At 38.6% G+C, this 18,647-nt stretch overlaps 1 long non-coding RNA gene across 1 annotated transcript in view; it reads right to left on the bottom strand.

Moving 5' to 3' along the window:
• Positions 1-9,334: 9,334 nt before the first annotated feature.
• Positions 9,335-18,647, bottom strand: part of LOC148057677 (uncharacterized) — a 38,514-nt gene continuing 29,201 nt past the window's right edge. Inside the window, exon 4 of the long non-coding RNA XR_015709191.1 lies at positions 9,335-9,793. This is a non-coding gene — a long non-coding RNA (uncharacterized LOC148057677). The remainder of the gene's footprint in view (positions 9,794-18,647) is intronic.

Below are 18,647 nucleotides of genomic sequence, written 5' to 3'. Positions count from 1 at the left end.
GCTTGTATTTTAAGTTAAATGAATATTTGGAAACTTCATTTAAATCAAAGTGGCAGCAGGATGAATGAATGAATTTATTTTGTAGCGTTGGCAGAAAAATGGAAACTGGACAAAGTAAAATATTTCAGCTTTGCTAGCAAGACATTTGTAAAGGAAGACTGTGTTTTTAAGTAGTCTGGCTTTTAAATAATATGTGTAAACTGTACATTGGGTCCCAGTCAGTTCATCTGGTTTTTCAAGGAACAAGGTTTTTTGCAAAATCTGCTGCTTCTCAGAAGTAGCTGGAATTCACACTTTGTCTTCTGACTGTACTTTTGTTGAAGCTTTATCTGTCTACATTTCTGTACCAGCATTTATGGGGTTTTTGTGACCATAGCATCTAAACACCTCACAAGATGCAACTTTACACTTAGAGCACTCCTATTAGGACTTTTTTCCAGAATTTTGCAAATATATTATCGCAACACAGAATAAAAATTCTCCAAGGTCACCCATGTTGTGAAACCATAAATTTCAAAGAGATTATATCACCTAACACACCCTGCCTACGTCATTCCTACATCAAATCATTTATTGATTGTGATTCTTCTTTTTTTCTCTCCCCTGTGCAACATTAAAAACCTTTTAGAAATTAGTGATGGACCAACAGCTTCTCTTTCCTGCTCTATTTACTTATAAGCAGAAGAAAGAAGAGGGCAGAAGAGCCAAATACCAGAACCAAGAAGACTGCTGGCAAATTTTCTAAGCTCAGTGGAGTGGAAGTTCAAGGTAGGTTTCAGATGCACAGTAAAAAGGAAAGGACTGGAAGGCAGGCAGTGGGGAATCAACTTCATGCCCAGATGTTCAGCAGAGCTTCCAAGGTCAGCCTAGGTGGTAGCGTGCTTTTGGTATACAGAAGGATAAGTATTGGGTGAAGGCCTGTACTTCGGATCCCAAGAGTGAATGCAAACTGCTAGTACGAATATACACCCTGTCCAGTCAAGTCTACATACTGGTAATAGGTGCTGTTCTCATTTGGGAACAAATCACTGTGCTATTCTCCAATTTCTCCAGTGTGCTTAGCCCCATCTCTGCTGATCCATTCAAACTGCCTGGGGGAAACATTTTGTACCACGTGTATTCATGTTTTCCCCTTCTGCAGCACACTAGGCATCCAGTTAATCTCATGCATGGATATGTAGTGAACAGGTCAATCTGCGTCTGACATTGGGTTGAGGCCATGCTCATCTGACCATATAGATGGCTAAGGAGGGAGAGAGGAGGCATAGACTGTAGCCACCTTACTGAACTGTTGTATAGCTCTTTGGGAGAGAAAGCTAAGTCCTGGGGACAGGTGAAGCATGCGCAGTTCTGCAAAACCTCAAAAGGGAGTGTGCTTACATGTCTATTTGTCTGGGGAAAATCTTGGTCTTTGTGCATTGTCATGTCTGTAAGGCACAAACAGACCTGAGGATGTGAACAAAGCCATGAGCGTGCAGCATTCCCAACTACAAATTGAAGGGAATCTGTGAGAAAAACAAACACAGTCATGAGATATAGCATAATAATAACATTTACCCATAATCTGTGGAGTTGATTCTACTCCTTGTATTGTAAATTCTGCCAAAAATAAACTGGTCCGATGAGAGAAAAAAAAAATACACCGCAATTAAAAGCAAGGCAGCAAAGATTTGTAAGAGGTCATTTTGTGCTGAGAGGAGTTGACTTTTAGGTCAAAGCATGCAAGTTTACTGATGGTTCCCTCAGAAGAGATCCACCTAATCTCTTACAAAATCTATTTTTAAGATTTCTTAGCTTACCTCTCTTTAACTTCATTTGGTGTAAAAACTAATTCTGATAGATACCATGAAGACAAAGAGATATCAAGAGAGAAAAACCTGTGCTCTTTAGTGAGCCGGTAGAAATTCATTATTCACAGCTGCATACACACATGATTTTGAGTTCTAACAGCCAGCAATTAGTTTAAACAGTAATACCACCAAGGGAAGCATAACTTAGTTAAAATTTACATTTAAATGAGATCATTTGGAGATATCAAATGCAGAACAATCTGTTATTTTTCTATAACATTTCATAGTAGATTTTCTGAGTAAGGTATTTCTCACAATATAGTTTTATTACTTGCTGGTCTGAAATTACCATGATACATTTGTACGTGTAGGGGAAAAAAAAGTCTCACTTACCATTTGTTCATTAACAACCTGATGCAGAAAATTATCTCTGTTCAGGAAAGCATATTAACCAAACTTCACTTAAAAGTCATGCTTGGCCCTGCTGAAAGTTAAGCATGTACTTAAGTGTTTTTCTGAACATGAGTTGAAATTCTAAATGCATTTACTTGCTTTCTTCAATCATGTTGTCAACCTGCAGTGATAGAAACTGTTTCTGTTATGAAGCTCTTCGAATTTGTCAGCTATTTTTAATTCTTGTAACCAGTTAAAAGCAAATGATACATGATCCTGTAGTAAGACTTTGTGGTAACTTTTATGCCAGATAGAAATCTCTTGAGATTTAATTGTGAACTTTGAAATTAGAACAAGATGAAAATTAGATCTTCCTTCTTCTGGGAAGCTCCTGCATTTCAGCCTTTTTTTTAAATCTGAATTTTTGGCCAATATTATAGTTAAAATTTTCCACAGAATAAAAAGTTTCTAAATAGAAACCTGACATTCCCAACTGAAAATAAGTCCATTCAGTTTTGTTTTGACGTTAAGCATTAAACTGCATCTGCCAATGAAGTGAGAGTATTTTATAGGGTTTCTGGAACCTCTTTTTCCCATTTTCCTCCATAGCGGGGCTTCCTGTCTGGATTTTGTAACACAGAATATGTAATTTTTAAAGACTCTGGAGAGCAACTGGCTCTCCTCTGTGACAAAACAGAATTTCCAGCTAATAACTTAAATAGGATCCAGGAAACAAATGGGGGAAACTTTAGGGGCATAGCACTCTGGAAAAATACCTTCCAAAAAGACTGGCAGAATAAGACCCTTAAATCCAAACTACCTGGGGAGCGCTGCCATCCAGCCTGGGAAAATAAGCAGGTTTCTGTACTGGGGACTGTTTGTTGGAGTGTCTGTGTAATTCTTTGCCTGAGCTGGCAGGTAGCAAGGGCAGCCTACAGGCAGCGTGCAGAGGCGCCTACAGGAACGTGGCTTGTGCAGTTTATTGTCAGAAATATAGTCAGCCAGGACTATCTCCTACTGGAGGGGCTGCAAGAATGTCACATCTATGTTCATGAGCCACTTTTCTGCTAAATAAACTGAGTAACTCTATGCCAGAGTGGACCAGAAGCCTGTAATGGATGACTTCATTATCCATTCAGCACCTAGAATGAGCAAGTGTTTCATACAGGACACTTTGTAAGACAGGTCCGTGACAGAAAGCATTTATATAAAGACATGACGGAATAGCTAATAATGAAAAACAATTGCATACACAGAATAAGAAGGTCCAGAACACAAAGGTATCTGAACTCAATTTATATTAATAGTGAAGAGCTCTGTAATCTAGTAATTATGAAAGAATCTCCTCTTTCATTTCTTATTTTTAACACTATTATTTCTTATTTTCCTCCCTTTTTGTTCCATTGACTTACTGCAGTGGTTTTTAATACATCAGCGGCATGGCATTCTCTGACTAAAGGCTAAACTGGGCTCTTTGAGCTTTCCTCTCACCACTAGACAATGCTAATAAAACCTCTCTTGAAAAGCATGAGGTAAACCTGTTTTGAGACGGGTGGTTGGATGGGGATCAATCAGGACTGCGCCAGCAAAAAAGTTAAAAAACATAGCAGTGAATGGTCAAGGCCAAAAATGATGCAAATTAATGAAAACTTGGCCATCCACAAACCAGAAACCCAGACTCATCACTCATTCCAGATCACTGCTGCAAGCTCCAGCATAATAAAATAGAGTTTTAAACAGTCTCATTTTGACATGTTTATGCATTTGTGATGCACTCTTGTCTCTATCTGAAAACGACCCTCTGGCAATGTCAGCAGACAGAGAGACCAGGAGTGGGATAGGCATGGAGGCTCTCATCTCTAATGGTCATCTGTCTGCCCTGGTCAAGAGGGAGCAGGGCATTAGAGGGAGGCAGCTCTGATACTGCTCGTGCTGGCCTCATACTTTGGTCTCCTGTGTACCCAGCTGTGCCACTTACAGAAGGCACTAAAATTCACGATTAAAAATGTCCCTCTGAGGAATTTTAACAGCTGACAACAAAGCTCAAAGTGATATCATTTCTTGAGTTGAGAAATTTCTTTTAATTACCAAGTCAGTCTTTGTTGCAACCTCTTAAATGTGCGGTTTCAGTGTTCGTTTTCTTTCTTCCGGACAGGTCCATGCATAGAACCACAGATTTCTCTCTTCATTGTAGGCAGAGTGACATCTTGTCAGGTTATATTATAACAGTTGCCAACAGTGTTAGCTCACAGTTAGCAGAAACCTGAATTTGAATAACTTCTCAGGCTTTAGCATTTTCTTTATGCAGCACAGACATATTATGGAACCAGGCGATCAGGCTGGGTGGAGTTACGTGCGATAAATATTTGGCTACTTGTCTTGATCCGTTGATACCAACTGAGCAAATTCATAAGTGTGAAAATGCTGCAGGACAGATGATTCATTCTGGTTTGGGGCTCGAAGGCCTCCTGGCTTTAATGGGCTTTGGATCAGACCCTGAGCTTCCAGCTGACCTTCAGTTAGCCCTTCTGCTGAGCATCTGTGGAAGGGGGTGGGTGAGTTATATTAGAATTAGCTCCTTGCTATGAGGGCATTTTACTGCAGATTGTCTACGTCCAAAAAAATAATCTGAAATGGCTATACAAGTACTGGCTTTCTAGAGTCAAGCTTTCTGCGTTATGTATGCAAAAAATAGGCTTTCTGCTACACTGCTGCAGCTGGCAAGCCCCTTGCCAGTGGATCCAAACATAACTTGAATTTGCAGTCCCCAAATCTGCAAGAAAGGATACATCTGACTATCTTCAACTTCTCCCATACTGAAGTATATTGACACAACCTGGCTCTGAGAGAAAACTGATCTTTGCAGGATGTGCATACGCTGTTTCCTTGCACACAAACACCTGCCTTCCTTGCACAAGCAGAAATATTTGGCCTTATAAGAACAGTGGATGAGGTAAATATGGGCTAGACCTGTAGTTTCAAGAATTCATACCCATCAAAGTTGACAGGATAAAAAGGTATATTTGAAACATTGGACTTGATTTCAATAATATGACCGTTGTTGTCTGCAAGGGATAAATCAGTCTTCTCATGTCCAGAACTGGACATGGAATTTTTCAGCATTTTTAAAAAGAGTAAGACTGAAACTGAAGAAGCAATCACTTTTAGGGTATTTTCCATTTTGAAGAGCTTTCAAAAATAAAAGTATCTTGCTGTAACATTTTTAAAACAAGATAAACAAACTGTCTTCTGTAGTTTAAATGAAGAATTTAATTTGTGCAGCTGTTTGATACCTAAAAATTGCCAAAATTTTGACTTTCTGTTGGAAAGGAAAATCTTCAGGTCTCAATTGGAAATCTTCAGAATTCATATAGTATTGACTTTTTTTTTCCTTTCAGCACTCTTATTTCTTAGATCTCCTATAATCATGGAGTGAAACTCGGTATGCATTACATCAAACATTGGAAAACGAGCTATATATGTCAAAGAAATGCCATTGCAATGCAGAAAGGTACCAGTTTTCCACTGTTCTTCGCTATCAGTTTTAAGAAATTGACCCTATCTCCACTGTCATTGGGCATGAAAAAATCACGTTTGTCTTTTCCCAGTCAAAGCTGTTGTACTGCATTACTACCTGGGCAGATGTTGGATAGATACTGCTAACTAATCCAACTGTGCTGACTGTAGCGCAGGTGAACAAAGCAGGGGAGAAAAGATTTTTCCTTCTTTGGGAAATGATGCTCTGACTTCAGCAGATTACAAGAGTTTTCATGCCCTGGTCAAGGGGGGATGTCTAAATTACTCAGAAGTGAGCAGGGACAGGCAGAAGCCATTGATCTGTCCTTTGGTTTAGACAAGATGGTGAATAAATTGCAAATATGGTCTTCACTTGTCTTCTTTAAGGGAGCTTTGTTCCTCCTGAACTCTCCCAGGGTTGCATGGAAACACCATGAGCAATGCCAGGCTGCGTACTCACAGCAGCTCCTGAGCTCATTTCTGCTTCAGCAAATAAGAACTTGGTGCAGTGTGGCGGATGGTCTGACGCGGAGTGTGTTGCTGAATGGTAATTGAAACTGAGATTAACTGGCGTGAGATTATGTTTCTCACTCCCGGTTTTGCTTCTGTCTATTTGAAGTGTAAAATAAACTGGACATGTTCATAAAAAGTTTCAGCAAATGCTTGTTATGTCTTGGCTCTCATTTTTTGTTTGTGTTGATCAAATATGGACAGATGGAAGCTACTGGTGATTTAAGACATTAATGTGGCCAAGGATTGTGCTATCACTGTAAACCATATTATAATCCATGTTTCATATGGAAGCTGAGATTCTAGACTGAATTACAGTTTTTCTGTTCAAATAGAGTGCATTCACTGTAATTTATAGCATAAAAGGACAACTGCAGAGTAAGAAAATAAATAAGTATATGGCGTTACTTGTAGGAAACTAGAATATTTATCTATTTCAGCTTGAAAAGGTGTCTCAGGATGTGATTTAAGAGGGAAATGATTGCAATAAATCAAATGAAGCAGGGGCCTAGATTAAAGATGAGAAAGCTAACATAGCCAAGATAAATGCATTTGAGTAAAGTTACTTATTTGTGATATTTGCAAGACTGGGTTCAGCAGCTGGTGTAAGACCCATCCTTAATTTCCCTGGTAACAGAACAGACTTATAGGCACCATGTTGCTTGCTCTGTAATACCATGAACATTTTATTTTAACTAGAATTCTGTCATATTAATGTTCATTCTATTAAAACAATATGGCACATCAATTTCAGTGTCTAGAACATGTTGAGGCATAGTATGAACTGGCAAATCTTTGTAGCCACAATTCTAATTCAGCTGTTTCATTGACCTATGGTCATAGGACTCGTAATGCCCCCAGGTAAGTCAAAGGTATTGTAAATGCATGTGTAAATTTATATATTTAGATCTGTATATATTTAGATGTGTATGTAAGTGGTTTTGTATATTTATCTGTATTTATATATGTATAATAAGAGTAATATTCATTTTTTTAACCTATTCATTTTCTTTACTAGGGCCTTTGTCTCAAAGAACATATTTTGTTACTAATGTTTTCTGTCCTTGGTCTCATTGAAGACCTTTTTTTTTAAAAAAAAAAAAAAACACCACAGAAGTTTATAATTTTATTTTTTTGTAAGCTTCAGCAATTTTATCTGATTTAAGTATTTGAGAATTGTTTCATTTTTCATCTTCAGGTATACAATGAATAGAGCAGTGGAGAAACTCATAACAGAAATTGAAAATGCTGGGATAAAAAAGACGAATAAGGGAATGTGATAAAAATATGCAAAATAATAAACAGTATAGAAGAGGTAGATCAGGAGCATCTGTTCTCCCTGTCTCATAACACAAGAATGTGGGGACTTTTATGAAATTAAAAGGTGGTAAATTCAAAATAGATAAAAAGAAATATATTGTTGTACAGAGCAGGTAAATATTAAAACTTCTTGCAAAGAATACTGTTAAGGATGAAGACTTAGTAAGATTAAAAGGTAGCTGGATGTTTATATAGTTCTCAAGAATACCTCTATTTACAGTAGTGAATGATAATATAAATTCTGAAAGATTTAATAAGCTTCATGCCAGGGGTGTGTAACAATCATATCTGTCATGACTCTGAACTCTATCTGGCAGGGATTATGATGTTTCTCGTATGTTCACCTACTTTTGGTGATTCCCTGGGAAAGGGCTGCAAATGAGACTGATGTTCCTATGAGGAGAAATGCTCTTTCCTTACAGTACTGATATTCAAGGTGTTTCCTTATATTCCTCGGAGAGGCTTAGTATAGAAATGTAAAGTTTTATAGAACTCATGGGCTGAGACTACAGGTGGGTACAGAGTCCAAGAGGAGCCCTTACCTCTACACCTAATGCTCATTTCTCACCTCCGAGGACCTAGGTGAGTAGTGAATTAGAAAGGGCTGAGCCATCACTCATCCCTGTTCCCAGGAAGGTGATTATAGCTGATATAACCTGACTCATGATCATGAGTCTTGTGGTACAGCTGAGACCATGGGGACTTGTGGTGCAGCAGAAGGATGGATTTACTTAGGCACCTTTGAAGGTGGAAGAAGGAAATGTAGAGTGTAAACTGGGATACCTAACAGAAATATTCTGAAATACACAGGTCATGAATCATACATTTTCAAGGATATGGCCAAATAAAAAAACCTAGCCTGTGTGGATTAAAAAACAGAGTTTCAAGGAAGATGGCTCATAGATTTATAAAATTATAAGCATTTAACAGTGGGAGGAAATGGAGGTTTGGATTTGCAAAGAAGTGCAGAGGGATTAGCCAGATCCTATTCATTTTAATTAACAGATGAACTATTTCCCTCTCTTATCAGCACTAAGACTTACATGACATTTTAAATAGACAATCTATACTATTCCAGCCCTGGCAGCATTTTCCTTGCCTCTGGGCACTTGACTGACTGCTGTGCTTGGGCCTCACACACTTGACTCACATGCAGTGAGCACCTTGGATGGGATTCATCTGACTAGATGTAAGCATCTACCTTGGACATAATATGGATATTGACAAGCAGAGGACATAAAGCCTAGCCTCTCTGTCTGAGTCTGCTTCTGTACTGATTGGCTTTTTTGACACACATCTTTGGGAAGTGCTCATTGTCTGCTATTTCTTCACTAGGAACAAGCACCATTCCCAAACCAGTCATTCATAACTTTTGCCTAGAGCAATAAAACACTTCTAAGCATTTTCTTGCCTTGTTGCCCAGAATTTTCTTTAAGCTTTTGAACAATAGATGGAGAGACCTCCAGGAACTCATGAATCACTTCTAAATATGCCTCTTCTCCACATCATGGTGTCTTCCTCTTTGTCCGTCCCTCTTTACTAAATACTGAACTACCAACCTCCTGTCCAGTGTTTTTCTTTTCTTTTCTTTTCTTTTCTTTTCTTTTCTTTTCTTTTCTTTTCTTTTCTTTTCTTTTCTTTTCTTTTCTTTTCTTTTCTTTTCTTTTCTTTTCTTTTCTTTTCTTTTCTTTTCTTTTCTTTTCTTTTCTTTTCTTTTCTTTTCTTTTCTTTTCTTTTCTCTTCTCTTCTCTTCTCTTCTCTTCTCTTCTCTTCTCTTCTCTTCTCTTCTCTTCTCTTCTCTTCTCTTCTCTTCTCTTCTCTTCTCTTTCTTCCTCTTGCTACCCAATCGTACTTGAAAATGGCTTGCCACTTGCTTTGTCACAGTAATTTCCAAAGCGGTAGATATCACCACTTGTTAATCCAAGCCAAGCCTTCAGACTTGAAATATTGGCACATCCTGGTCTGTAGGCACTGCTTTGTCCAAAAGTGTTTATTATAAACAGATGATAATTAAGATTCAGATGATAATTAAGGTTTAATGACCATTCATTATTATTGATGTGCCAGATGCAAATTTACTTCCAGTGGAGTGAAGTCAATATAGAGTGAAAGGCAGCAGGGATGGTAAACAAGCATCACATTTATCATGACATAGTGAAAAATCCCCAGTATGAAGTTGTACATAGTGAGGTTCTTCAAACACACAGTTGGTCACATTATATGTATGGATTAGCTGTCATTTATTACTCCCTTGTTTGACTGACCTGTAAGAAAACAAGTGTAAATCTGACATACATAGACCAATTATTATTTAAAAACTTTCATCAGTTCTCTGTGTTCATGATTTTTCTCAACTTTTCTTGATTTTGAAAAGCCATTGATATGTACCAAATAGACACAAATCAACAGTTTAACTTGAGAACCTAGCAAAAGCCTTCTCGACTTTTAAAAGGAAGGTTGTCCTACAGAAGGGCATATTTTTTACAAATAACAAAATTAGTCTTCAAACCTTCATTCCTCCCATACTAATGTATTCCTAAACATATGCAGAACCCTTGCTGAGCCTCTCAGTTCAGTTCTTGAGATTTAACCAGAGAGCTTCCCTTAATTATTCAAATAAATTAACTCCTTGTTTAGCCAAAATTCTTGAAGATCAGGTCTCCACATAGAGTTCATTCATGGAGCTCTGGTGCTTCAGAAGATTATGTTCCTTAAGACTGGCTGAAATTCTGTACCAGAGACAATAAAATAAGCCTAGTTCATCATATATTTTGTGAAATCTAAATCCAAGAATGGTACCTCAAATGCTAAGAGCATTTGTCCTACAAATCAAACGAAACTGCTGACTACAAAAAAAAAAGTGACTGCAGCAAGAGAGAAAATGGGAAAAATCAAATGGGACTGAATAACCGAGCACTAAGGAACATAAAAGAGATGGAAATGTTTGTAAAAAACATAGCATTGGCCTTTGTAGGAGGATAAATGTTTACATGGGTGCTGGATGCTTGCTTAAATCACTGCAAGATTTCCTTTCCCACAGCATCTAGAATCAACAACCTGAATGAAAAGGGAGAATTAAAAGGGGCATTTGGTTTCAGAAAACATGTCTGTCCTGGGAAAACATACCATGTCTACAAATGTGGCAATACATTTCAAGTAAAATGGTAATAAGCATAAGGATAATCCTGTTCTAGTGAGCAACCTCTTCATTTTTAACCCTACATGTACTCCTGGATTTAACTGCAGTCTACTACCTTACAACTATAGATGCTAGAAGCTCAGATGTACTTAGCAGCAAATTAGTTAAAAGATGTTTATGGTTTTTCTAACATGAAACTATTTCCTATCATAATGAGGTCAAGGGGCTTTGGAGTGGAAGAACTCACCCTTTTTTTTCTCTGGATGAGGAGCTAAGAACATAACTATGACTTTAATAGAATATAAATCTTCAACAAGGGAATGTTTTTTTAGATAACTGTCACATGCCTTCTGGTTCATTCCAGTCCATCTTATAAGTTTTCATTGAAATGAGTCAGTTCCAGGTTACTGTAGATTTCCTCAGGTATTTTACAGCAATGAGACTATTTCTTGCTCATTAGCATGCAATGGTCATGTTATAAATTATGATAAAAGTGCTAAAATAATTATTCCATTTTAGAAGCTTAGGTTCACCTTAATGAATATTTTAAAATAGTCAGAGAATGAGATAACATTTGGTTACCATCCAGACAATCTCTCTTGCCCTTCAGAATATGGCCAAATGTTGTATACTGGTCATGAGTCAGAAACAAAAGGTATTTTTATAGCTTTTAAATGCATGTGAAAGGCCATAATCTTTCCATGGTCTTTCTCTTTTTAATAGCAATTTAAATGTTTTTGGTTTGATTTTAAAGGCAAACTTGTATGTTTGAGTAATGATTGCAATAAATTCAGAAAGACATTCCCTTTCTTCTTTGTAAGTGGAAGGTGGATGAGGCTTTAGTCAGCGCCTCAGATGAGCTGACCTAGGAAACGGTGACTTACTGGTCTGTGCAATTACACTTAGTGGAAAAGTTCCAAGTTTGAGGAAATCTGGCAGTAGGAGGCAGACAGAGTTTTATGCTGATGATCAAACATGGCAAAGGTTCTGGTACTCGTAAATTCCAGTCACATTATCTCTCCCTGAAAAAATGATGACTTGTTTTGACAGTGTGTCACTAAATGCATGCCTCCTAAATTAGGAGCCTGAGCTCTGGAGGAGTGAATATGGGATGGGGATTTGAGGAATGCTAAAGTCTAAACCCTGCTCTGCTACTGACCTGTTTTTGGTCAGAGGCAAGGTTGTCAGCTCTCAGCCTCAGTTTCTCCCCTTTCAAATGTTCTCTAATGGTCTAAACAAAACATTTATTATGGATAACGACAATTGTCTCAGAGCAGGGCATTGTGAGAATGATTTCAGAGCTCTTTCACTGTGCAAAAAGAAACATGTAGTACCAAATAGTCATTTACTCCTGGCTTCTTTGAAGTCAGGGAGTCTCAATTTCTGTTTATTTGTGTATTTACATTGGACTAAAGGAAGCAATCCATTTTTTTTATATTTGCATACCAAATCTTTAACTACTGTTAAACAGCCTGTTGAATATATGAAGTGCCCAAATATGATTTCTGATATATCAGTCATTCCTGTTGTATGAAATTCTAGCTTCTTCTGTATTTTTCAAAGGTTTTATGAGATTTCTGGGTCAGATCCTGAGCTGGTTTCAACTGTCATAGCTCCAACGAAGTCAGTGACAATGTCTTTTAAATTAGACCTGCAGGGCCCGAGGATGACTGCAGCCAACTGCATCAAACTGTCATACTTCACATCGTTCTGTATCAAAGCTAAATGCAAATGCTGCTCTTGCACATGATGCAGCGCATGGAAGTCAATCAAACCCAGCCAATTTACATCAGCAGATTAGCTTGCCTGCTTCATATAACCAAACACCCAAAACTCACAAAAATCTCCAAGAATGAAAAAAAAAGAAATGCGTGGGATAGTGAGACCACTGAGCAGAGGCACCGGCTGGCCCTGCATTCAGCTGCAGCATTTTGAGCAGTGGGGCAAGAGGGACTCCTGGGGTTTAGCTCTGTTGCTGTCACTGATTTATTGAGTGACCTTGGAAATGTCTTTGTGCCTTAGTGACCATCTGTAGCACCACTTAAATACCTTGCAAGCTTAATTGCTACTGCTAAAGCATCATAAGACCCTTTGGTAAAAGACATCATGTCTGTTTAATGTCACATGTTTTTATTTGAGACCTGGAAACGTTCAGAATATGAAATGCTGAATGTAAAGCTGTTCAAAACCATGTCTTATTTCAATAATTCACTGTAAGTTCCTAGGGGAAATACTATGCAATAAAATCCCATGTTACCCTTCCTCAGATACCATAGTTGTAAGTTATCCCAGACGCTTGTAGATTTCAGTCTGAGGGCTTGTCTCAAATTCCAGCTGCTTTCGTAATTTTTAAGTTAAGGATCTTGTCCAACTCCCACTGAAATCAAAGGAAGGGCTTCCACTGACTTTACAGGATGCTGCAACTGGCCTAAAAAGAATATTTGGGAACCGCAGCCATTAAGAGGCATTCATGCAGTGCCATCATGTTTCACAACAGAGCAGAGATGCACAATCTGTCCTGAGTCAGTGATACTCAGTTTTTAGTGGCAATTAAAAGGTGTTGTCTGTAGAAGTGCTAAGGGTAGAGTGAAATTAAAATAACATTATCTACACTATGTCACAAAAAGAGGCACACAGTTAATTTTCATGTGGAATGATGCAGCATATGATGGTGTAATTCAGCTGCTTATGATAGGAAACCTTCAGGTCCCAACAGCTAATTTGTTACAGTCAGTCAGTATTAGACAGCGTGGATCTGATTAATTTTTTAGTTTAAGTACAAAGAAACCTAATCAGCCTCTCACAAAGTGCCCCTGTCAAATGTCAGAGTGAAATTCTGCTTTTTACAGTGTATTTTAGTTATACTTTGGGGCATGTTCCTAATTACAGTTGAGGGAGTAATTTGTAGAGGGTATGCAATTTGAAAAATACAGCTTTTCTTTCTGTTGACAGAAATATTTGCAAGTGGATGACGATGTCCTCCAGTGTCTGCTCTGAAGTTCATTTGGTGAATCTCTCTTCCAGGCACTTCAGGCTGCATCTGGGGGTTCTCTGAATGGAAATGTCACCTAGTTAGCAGCAGTATAGATAACACTCGTTTTGTCCAGCAACAAAATGCTCAGGGACACATACTCTCTTCACTAACCTAGTACAACCCCCACCCCCAGGTGATCATGATATGATCATCATGTGTGATGGTGGAAAGCAGATGGTGGAAAGCCACCGTTAACTCCTCATGTCTTTTGAATTTAGTGTTTTGGTACGTAAAATGCAGAATCCACTTTGGACTCCAGGATAAAAGTTACCTTTACCTAGTGATCCCTTGATAGGGTCTTGCTGTGTACTGAAAGAATGAAAGGAAAAATCCGACTGTGGCACATGCCAAGGCAAAACTTATGCAAGAAGGCATAATTGGATAATTTGCAAATTTATGACACTTATTCCTTTGTATCCCTTAATTTTGTCTGGCCTCCTTCTTGCAGGAAAAAAAAATATGTTCAGCTTCTCCATGCTATGGCTGAGCTGTTGCTAAGAGCCTAGTGCTGTCACATTTGCCTAAACAATTGCAATAAACAGCATTATTAATCACTACTGTATAAAGCATTTCTAAAATATGAAAAACACTCTATAAAATTCTGCTCTGTTCTATTTGCCAATACACTGCCCTTTCTCAGTGGCTGAATTTCTTACTTTCTGTACAGGAATTGCACCTAGCAGACTCCAGAAGATACAGAGCAACCCAGTGCTCTGCTCTTCAGGTTATGTCCAAAGGACCTCAGTATAGACCGACAAAGGACAGATAATCAGTCATAACAATGCTTCTCTTTGCCATCCTTGAAGTATAAAAGGGCTTTAAAGAAGGCAAAAGTGGTCCCCAGAGCATAATTTATGAGAGGTTGGGCACAAACAATCTTACAGCCTGGCTGAGCAGTTTATGGAGATTTTAGGGCATTTGAGGAACATTGCTGAACACTGAACATTGCAACTCTTCTGTGCCCTTTGGGGATCAAAGAAAGCAAATCTGTCTTCTGCTAAAAGCTGGGCAGACCTTGTACAGCCCCTGCATTTGGGCAGCGAAAATAAAGCTGCAGCCTGTCCCTGCCCTCTTCCCTTGCCAAAAGTGGCAAAGATCCAACTCAAGAAATATGCAACCAGATCTTTAGACAAAGGAACCAAATGTATCTCTTGACAGCACTGGAACTAGATAAGTCTTGGAAAGCCTGGTCCAAACTACAGTATGTGTCCTAATCTTGCTGCTGATTATTCTTGTTGCTGATTTATTAAATCAGAGGTTATTCTAGGCAAATCCATCCTGTAATCCCAGATCTGTCAGAAAGCTCCTGTTTGGAAGAAGCAGAGGCTAGAAGTAGGTGCTACTTAAGAATACTGGTAGGAGTAATTTCCCTTTTAATATCATATTATAAATCAGGTGCCTGCTATGCCTCAATAATATAAGCACTGGAGTAATCAAATTTAAAATAGGATGAAAGCAAAACATGTTACTTTGTTCTGTCACATGCTGTTTCTATACTATATACAATGGAAGCAGGCATCGAAAGTTGGAGTACACTACATTAAATTTTATTTAACTTTTGCCTGCAGTGGATTTTCATTTAGAGATCTAGAGATAGTCTCCTATCCATTTATGCATATAGCTGTTATATACAGTGCTGTGAATGACACAGGTCCCTGCATAAGAGAACGTCTTTTCCGAACAGAGCGATGGAAGTGATGCTTTTGGTTGCCTAGAGATAACTGCAGCAACAGATAGTCCCAGACTTTGCCTACTGGCCTTCTTCAGCTTGTCTGTGATATTTTTTTTTTTTTTTTTGCATATACAAAAGCCTGCACAGCATAGCAGCAGGGACTACAGCACCCGGGCAGCACTGTTAACAGGGGGCTGCAGAACCGGCGGCGTTTGCGGGTGTCGGGCTCGCTACAGAAGCGTTCCGCTAGGTGACAGTGTGCTCCTCGGAATCCCTGCTGCCGCGTGTGAAAGGATGGGAGGCACTGAACCTTGTTAGGACTGTAATTATCATTTGAAGAAAAATGTCCCCCAGAATAATAACTAGGAAAACTGCATACAAATTACATTGTCTTTTCAGGAAAAAAAAAATCCCCTATGAGTTTAAAATGCGCTAAAAATAGAACTTGAATACATATAAGGAATGCGCTGGTTATTATGTCCTCACCTCAGGAGATGCACACACTTAACTGAGGCTAGGCACTGAATTCACATTAGAAAAGAATATTAAAAGAAAACAGGACTTCCTTAGATTTTTTTGAAGGATAAGATGCTTGAAATTAAGGTTGAGGGGTGGGGGAAAAATCCTTCTACCCTTCCTGGTGGAAGAAGCAGAAAATCAAACAAAATGTAAATACATCTATCTGGGGGAATATCAGAAGATGGCTACAGGGAGAGATGCACCTGACTGCTGTCCTGCAAAATGGGTCAGCCAGACTGGAGAGTAAGAAAGGGTGTTGGGGAATTGCAGGTTCTCAGGATCTCCCTTCTGTCCAGAGAAACGAGTTGTGAAATAGCGGGTCATTCAGCACAATTCTCCAGCCACCTTCTGCAAATCAGAAGGAAGCCAAGATTTAAAATGAGCAAGCTGATCATGCAAACCCACTTAGAAGGAAGCAGTGTGATGTGCTTGAGGATCAAGGTATAGGAAAATAAAACAATGTGACTCCAAATCTGGAAGGCTTTTTCACACTGAAGTGTTGATGGAGATGAGCTGTGCTTTTGCTTTCAGCAAGACCACATGATGTCTTTCCACTGCATGCACTGAAATACCTGACTGAATTAGAGCAAGTGACAGAAGTAAGGTAACAGGACAGAGAGCAGCCTGAGATCCTTCAGCCTCCTGGAGCTTGCGGATCCTCTGGAAACTATTCATCACTTGAATGAAACACTCAGTGTCATAAAAATAGCCTTTCTTTACGTTAGTCTGCAGAGTGATTTCTTCTAAGGTGACATAATAACATTACTAACATTTCATATAATCCTGTGGCTTCATCAACATCAGCATTTTCTCATCAGTAAACTTAGTCATAGCTTTTTATGCTGGTTTGGTTTTTTTTTTCTTCCCCTTTTTTGGCTGCTGATACGAGTATTCTGGGTATGGATGCGATATTCGGGAAGTTGTGCGTGTGCAGTGTGATTGCTGATATCAAGTGTGCTTCCCAAAAGCACCAGATGCAGTTCTAAATCAAGCTGAGCCTCCAAGCTTTGGGAAGTGGCTGATATCACAGAGCCTCAGGAAGACTGTAAAGAAGGATGCTGCCAAATGGCACACATCCAATTAGCTTCCTCAGTGGCATATTTAGGACAATTAGGGGATACTTGTGGATGGGGGAGACTTGTGGATGGGGGAGACTTGTGGATGTGGATTCCTTTTTTTTTTTTGCCTTTTTTGTATCCAAGAAAGTGTACAACAAGCTATATGTTCTGGTAAAGTTATATCTTTGATACCAATCGCGCCTCAAATTTCATACTGCTGCCTCTAGGTAATAGTGGTGTTACATTCTTAAGAATCAAAGGCACAATATAATTAGGAGAGGTATTATTTTGTGTTTAGCAGAGCACTAAATTAATGATATATGGGCATGATTCCGCTGGTGCACATCCCTGTTACTATGGCAACAATATTATGTCATGTGAGTCTGTCCTTGGTGTTACTTAGAGCAGCAAGGTCTCAGCAAGCTTCTCATTTATTTCAGAGACCTAAATAGGCGCTTTCTCTGTGTGTGGAATGAAATGAGTTTTATTATAGCTACAAATGTTATATATTCCATTAATTGCTTCTTTTATGTTATCGTGTTAATTTACTTTACTTACATGGAGAATTAGCATTAACATAAAACAGATAATTAGTGAACTGCAAATGACTAATGCACCCATATTGTGCAAATTCCTCTTTTCATATTCAAAGCACTACCATGTGCTCCAACTTCTTCAACCCCAACCATTAACCTCAAGGGTTTGCGGACCAAAAAAGGAGATGGAGTCAGTCCAAGAGGAAACATTCCCATCTCCAGAAGCACTATCTGCTGATTCACAAAGAAAGAATTTCAGAAATCCAGCCTCTCTCCTTCCCCCATCACTTCTCCTCCCAGCTTCTAAATAAAAAGAAGCAGCAGTTTTTAGAAGGATTCCTGCTAGGGGCATATGGTGTCAGGTTCAGTCTGCTGTTTTCCTGCACGTAAACCAAAGCTCTTTGATCAGGATCACTGAGACCACCATAAGTCTGACAAGGAATTGCAGTGTGAATAGAGACATATCCTAAAGACTGTATCTAGATTAGACTTTTGATCGTTTTGATTTATTGTTCTGTTTTTCCAAACGTACTTTGATTTGCAATAGTAACCTCTGAAATGTCTGAATCAATGTCACCATACAGCACACTTCTCCCAGGTTAATGCAATTGCCTTAGCTAATGAGATTATTTTGCGGAGCAGCAGCCAGCAGATGGCAGCCTGCCTGGGACTGTTTCAGCTAATGCATTTTTTATAAAATATGGGAAAGTAAACCAAAGGTACATCTACTGTGTATGTACTGGCAGGGAGGAGGAGAGGAAATGTTTTGCAAGTCAGAATCTACAGTTAAAGGAAAATGCTTCCCCCCCCTCCATAACCTAGATGTATTAATCAGATTTGTTCTGTTATCAGTCCTTTTGTACTAAGTAATGCTGAATCCCGGTTAAAAAAAAATGATTTTACCTTTCCCCTCCCCCACTTCAAGCTTTGGATACTTTAGAGAAATACTGTATCTCCAAAGTAGCAGCTGGCCAATCAATTTATCTTGACATTTACAGCTGGGAAGTTCATCTATTAATAAGAGATGCAGCACGTACCAAAAGACGATTAATGATAACCATATATCAATATACAAACTGTACATAAAACCATTCTCCTCCTCCTAAGAAAACAGAATAGAGCTACAACATAAGAACTATAATACAAAATTTTGAATCATC

The sequence above is a fragment of the Nipponia nippon genome, unplaced genomic scaffold (assembly GCF_047370975.1).
Source record: "Nipponia nippon isolate SJK-2023a ecotype South Korea unplaced genomic scaffold, ASM4737097v1 scaffold_1, whole genome shotgun sequence".
Classification (NCBI taxonomy): domain Eukaryota; kingdom Metazoa; phylum Chordata; class Aves; order Pelecaniformes; family Threskiornithidae; genus Nipponia; species Nipponia nippon.
Note: the sequence above shows the minus strand (reverse complement) of the source record. Positions and strands in the feature narration are given on the sequence as shown.